The sequence below is a fragment of the Nannospalax galili genome, unplaced genomic scaffold, assembly GCF_000622305.1.
Source record: "Nannospalax galili isolate Female #2095 unplaced genomic scaffold, S.galili_v1.0 scaffold558, whole genome shotgun sequence".
NCBI classification, from domain to species: Eukaryota; Metazoa; Chordata; class Mammalia; order Rodentia; family Spalacidae; genus Nannospalax; species Nannospalax galili.
The window spans coordinates 1,280,940-1,287,120 of NW_008340850.1; the positions used below are offsets into that span (position 1 = coordinate 1,280,940).

Sequence of the window (6,181 nt, forward strand, 5' to 3'; positions counted from 1 at the left end):
AATCCATCACTCTAGAATCCAGCCTTGGAAGACAAAAGAAAAATGAGGAGAAACTCAATAGAAGAATCGTTTGGAAGACCTTGTCAAGAAATTCCAATGGACTCTCATATGAATATTTGAAAATTTCCCTGTTCTGACATTTTCCTAGTTTCCTGTCCAGCTTTTGTGATGGTAATTACTCTTGCTTTACTTCTCCTTCACATCTCCTATTCATGATTCAAGGACTTTCTTTTCCCCTTAGAGATGTTATTCAATTTGGGATTCTTTTAGATAGACCCACTGAAGTGGTACTCCAATTGCCTCATCCTGCTTCCCTATTCAGCATGGAAGTAGCCAGAGCGATCTGCATCCCTATTAACTATTGGCAATTTAGGTAACCTCTTCAGAGGATGGTGTGATAAGAATAGTAGGTAGGAATTGGCTAGGCAGCTAGGGTAAAAAGACCCCAAAGAAATGTTGCCAGTTTCTCGGCTGAAAGTCAAAATGTCCTTGGGCCTGTTAGCAACAGGGGTTAGGGTTGGGGTTAGGGTTAGGGCTAGGGTTCGGGTTAGGGTTAAAGTTATGGTTAGGGTTAGGGTTAGTTTAAGGGTTAGGGTTAGGGTTAGGGTAGGTTTAAGGTTAGAGGTTAGGGATAGTGTTGGGGTTAGGTTTAGGGTTAGAGTTAGGGGAGTACATGAAGTTATGTGGAGATGGGGAGATATGGGAGGATTTGCAGAGGAGAAAGTGGTCATGGATTTGATTAAACCACCTTACATGCAAGTATGAAATTCTCAATAAATTATTTATTTAAAAAAAGAAATAGAGCTGGGCATGGTGGCACATGCCTCTAATCCAAGCACTTGGGAGGCAGAGGCAAGTGGATCTCTGTGAGTTCAAGGCCAGCCTGGTCTACATAGTGAGTTCCAGGACAGCTGGGGCTACAGGGAGACCCTGCTTCAAAAAGACAAAAAAAAAAGAAAGAAATATAGAAATATAAAGATTTTCAAGATATACTTGGCTGGTTTTCAATAATCATAAAAAAACAAAAATGCATTTCTTGCCACAAACTAAGAAGGCCTTCTTACATACAAGTGTATGCAATGGCAGAGAGATTTCTGCTGAATTTAGTAAAAGTTGAAAAATATGGACATTTAAGAGTGAAATGAACTAACCCTTGGATAGGTGAAAAAGGGGGCAGGCAGGCATCACGGTGGACAAAGATACCTATTAAAAGGTAGAAGAGAGAGGTGATGATTACTGAGGTCTACTTTTATGCTTTCTAAATATCTGCTTGCTTATCAAGGAGATGGAAAGAGAAAACCACACAGAAGTATCACAGTTCATCCTGCTGACCCTCTCAAACAGTTCTTAGCGGTAGATGTTACTGTCCATGTATCTGGTCACAGTGCTCAGGAAACTGCTAACCATTCTGGCCACGAGCACTGACTCCCACCCCCACATTCCCAAGTAATTCTTTCTTTTTTCTTCTCAATGTATATTTTTATTGAATTTTTGTGCATTTCATACAATACATCTTAATCATATTTAGGTCTCCTCCCCTATCAGCATCCTCTCATAGGACCCCAACCAGATTTCATTTTTTTTTGACGTATAAGTTAAGGTCTATTTAGTCAAGTTTGTGTATCTAGATGTCCCTTATTGTGAATTCATCAAGTGGCGTCTAGCCATCATATCTAGAGTCACTTCCTTAAAGAATATGAAATCTGCCTCACTTAGCAATAATCACCTGCCACTAACTCCTCAGCTAAGGATGTTGCCTGTGGCCCATTTCCCCAGTTCTATGATGGACTTTTGTCTTGTTGAGTTTGCATGAGTCAACCGAGAAGTGGGGAGTGAAGGATAGACAGGGAACCATGGGGGCAAAGGGAAAGAATTAGCTCAGGAGGGGGTAATAAGAGACATATACTATCAAGGAAAATTATGGAGAAATTGGGGGTACTTTAGCTTGGAAGGGAGGAGGAAGGTTAGACAGGGTGAGAGAGAAGATGTGTAAATAAAACTTAGGTGGTATGAAAAACCAGAGGGAAACGTATTAGCTGAAAAGCCTACTGAAAAATACCACTTAGGTGAAAAAGGGGGCAGGCAGGCATCACGGAGGACAAAGACACCTATTCAAAGTTAGAAGAGAGAGGTGATGACTACTGAGGTCTACTTTTATGCCTTCTAAATATCTGCTTGCTTATCAAGGAGATGGAAAGAGAAAACCACACAGAAGTATCACAGTTCCTCCTGCTGACCCTGTCAAACAGTTCTTAGCTATAGATGTTACTGTCCACGTGTCTGGTCACAGTGCTCAGGAACCTGCTAACCATTCTGGACACCAGCACTGACTCCCACCTCCACATTCCCAAGTAATTCTTTTTTTCTTCTCAATGTATATTTTTTTGAATTTTTGTGCATTTCATACAATACATATTAATCATATTTAGGTCTCCTCCCCTATCAGCATCCTCTCATAGGACCCCAACCAGATTTCATTTTTTTTTGACGTATACATTAAGGTCTATCTAACTGAATTTAAGGCTATCTAAATGGGAGGGAATGCATATGGGGCACTGTAAATATGGCCAAATGCACATGGCTGGAGAGTTCTTAGATCCTAGAGAAAATGCTATCTCTGTCATAGTCCTAGGCAAATATGATTTCTTACTGTATACTAAATATAGATCCCATGTACTTCTATCTTACTTATCCTTTGTGGACATTTGTTTCACCTCTACTACTGTCCCAAAGATCCTAACCAACATCCAAGACAGAGTAAGGACATCTCCTACTTAGAATATCTCACACAAGCATATTATTTATGGGTTTTGCAGGAATGGATAGTTTGCTACCAGAAATGATGTTTTTAAACATTTTGTGGTCATTTGTCACCCCCTAAACTACAGTAATCATGAACAATCATATCTGTTGACTCTTGGTCCAGATTTCATGTATCATCAATTTCTTGGTCTTCCTGCTTCATTTTCTACTAATGAAAGAATTGACCTTTTTTCACAGGAACTGAAATCTTCCATTTCTTCTGTGAACTAACTCAGATTCTCATGGTGGCCAGCTCTGATACTTTAATAAATAATATACGTGTGTATGTGGCCACTGAAGTACTGGGAACGTTTCCTGCAAGCATCATTTTCTCTTGCTCTCAGATTGTCTCTGCCTTTTTGAAGATGTCTTCCACTGTTAGCAAATACAAAGCGTTTTTCACTGGTGGGTCTCAACTCTGAGTGGTCTGCCTGTTCTATGGATCACTCTGGGTGTTTACCTTAGTTCTGCTATGACTCATTCTTCCCAAGGAAGCACTATTGCCTCAGTGATGTATACTGTGGCCACCCCCATGCTGAATCCCTTCATCTATAGCCTGAGGAACAAGGATGTGAAAGGGGCTCTGGGAAGACTCCTCAGAGCAGCCTCTCATCATTGATGGATGAATTAACAACGAAGTAAAAGGAAACATCACCTCTGAAACAAATGCTGTGGTTTTTGATATCCTATTTAACTACCCTAAAATTGTTGCTATTTCGTTTTCTGTTCCCAATGCATCACTGCTTAATTTTGAACATGTTTACATTTTTTCTGCTAAAAGCACTTCCATAGTAATTCTTTCTAAATTGTTCTTTCTCTCCATGTGTGTCATCAATATTTCCCTATCAGTTTCTGTAGCTTTTTAAAAAATATTTCTCAACTGACTTTAAATTTAGGGCAGGCAACATAGGGCCCTCGTCACCACCCTGACAACCTGAGTTTATTCCCGAGGTCCTACGTGGTGGAAGAAAAGACCTCACGACCATCAGCTGTCCTCTGACTTCCACATGCATACAGAGGTAAGGGCACACAACACACACACACACACACACACACACACACATACAATAATGTAATAAAAGATAAAGTGTAAATCCTGAAACTTTACTTAAAAATAAAAAAATAAATAAAAATTAAAATTAGCAGTAAAACTGCAGTCATTGTGCCTTGAGTAAATTTCTTCCTGGTTGGGTGGTTGGGGAGGTATGATGTCACCCACTCCTTGTCTTTCTTTAATTAAAACTTTACTTATTTATTTAAACATTGTGTATGAGTGTTTTGTCTATGCAGACAATACCTATACAGGCCAGAAGAGGGAGGCAGAACCCCTGGAATTTGAGTCACACACACATGTCAGGTGCCATGTGGGTGCCTGAGTCCTCTACAAGAGCAGCCAGTGCTTTTATCCACTGAGTCCTCCTTTCAGCTCCTTTGTCTTTCATTTTAATCATACTCCACAAGTGGACGGTGGGTTGCCAGTATAAGAAATTCAGCCAAATTACGACCTAGTAGACAGAATGATTTCTGTGCTGAAGACAATTTTCTGTGAGACTTCTGCCCTGGTTTCCCAAGAACTGCAAATTAGAATCCTAACTCCACATAGGTTAGTAGATTCTGTGCAGGGCATTCTCTGCCTATGGCTCTAAGTGAGTGTGGAAAACCTGCTCATCCATGTTTGTTTTTTCGGATCTGTCAGGATAAAGCACTAAATTCCACCTCAAGTTTCCTGCAGTCCTGATCACTGATCCCTACAGTTTTTCTGCATCTACAATAGGGTTGGACGTGTGGGGACACGAGACCCCTTTTCCACATTTCTGTGGCTGTCTCTCCATTATCTGTGCAACTTGCGGGCAGGGTTGAGTCTGATGCTTACATCAAGATTCTACATCATATTTCACCTTTCACTGTTCTTTGAGTCCTTTCCTGGTGAAACAAGAACAAATGTCTCACTTCAGTTAAGGAATCAACAACAGACCAAGTTAGGAATAGCACCAAAATCCAACTTGGTGAACCAATGCGTTTTACTGGAGTTGCTTACACTAATATACTTGAGGGGTTACTTACAGGAGCAGAAATGACTCACAGACAGCTGCATCACCAAAAGCCCACCTAAACATGGGTGACAGCTCACAAAAGCAGGAAACCTAGCTGCTCTGAAAGCATCTCTCAGCAGTTCTTACGGCTTATATATGCCTGGGGAAGGAGCTGCTTAGTAAACCTGGTCAATTTCAGGGACTTCTTGATCTTAATGAGCTTCTCTGAAGGATACAAAGTTTTACCTCCCCTCAAAACCACTTTCTAAATTTAGAGTTTCCTGTTGTTTACTTTCCTTTAGAGAATCCTGCTGTTCCCTTAGCTTCCCCAAAGAGGGAAGGTTTTATCTTGGACGAAATTACTACAAAACAACTCTGCCATTCTGGTCTTGATTCTTTGCTCCTCTAGGTAATGGGGGCTGGAGATCAAGGTACAGTAAGTATAGTAGTTACTTTTCTGTTACTGTGATAAAATACCATGACCAAGGCAATTAGTGGAAGGAAGAGTTATCTGGCTTACAATTTCAGAGGGATGAGTCCATCATGGTAGTAGAGAGTGGCAGAGGTGGCCAGAGCAAAGAGCTGAGCACTCCCATCTTCAAACAGGCACAGGAAGCAAATAATGACAGATTAGAAATAGGCTTGGCTATATGTTCTCAAAGCCTTCCCCCAGTGACATGCTTCCTCCAAAATGGAAGAGGGTTCCTAATGGCTCCATGACCCTCCCCATACATGACCAAAAACAAGGGTCCAAGTGTTCAAAACACTTGGAGCTCATGGGTGACATTCTCATTCAAACCACCACAGTAAGCAGTGCAAATCTCCTAACTTCAGAATCCCCTTGCCTTTTTCTGATGCTGGTTCTCCAGCTTGCTGTGCTCCACTCTGGACTTGCTGAATTCAGCCTCTTATTTGGGTTTCCAGCAGGAATAATAGTCTCTTTCCTCAACTATTAAAGTGTCCCGGGCTCAGAGTTCTTGAGCTCACTTTCACAGTGGGGACTGATAGAATGTTTGAATTGCAGAAGAGCCACAAGCCTCATTAGGGAAAGCCATAATCCCTTAAAGTGGCCAACTAGCCCTAAATTGACAGCCTGGCTTTTCTCAAGCTTTACCAACTGGCCACTCCCTGGACTGAGAAGACTGTCTCCTTTAGTGTCTCCTTTAGTGTCCTAAGATAGCTCACCTGCCTGAGAAAATAATCTTGGGAGAGAGGCCTCTAGGACACCAGACCCTGGCAGGGAGTTAACTCTTGCAGCTGTATGCAGCAGAATTCCTATAAAACTGGAACCTGCCCCTCCCTTCAATTCACACGCCTTCGTAGGATGGAAAGGCTTTTTTCCTCCT

The 6,181-nt window shown here is 41.5% G+C and overlaps 1 pseudogene; it reads left to right on the plus strand.

Annotated features, from left to right (window-relative positions):
* The first annotated feature begins 1,285 nt into the window (after nucleotides 1–1,285).
* On the plus strand, nucleotides 1,286–3,421 carry LOC103736376 (annotated as a pseudogene).
* The last annotated feature ends 2,760 nt before the right edge of the window (nucleotides 3,422–6,181 follow it).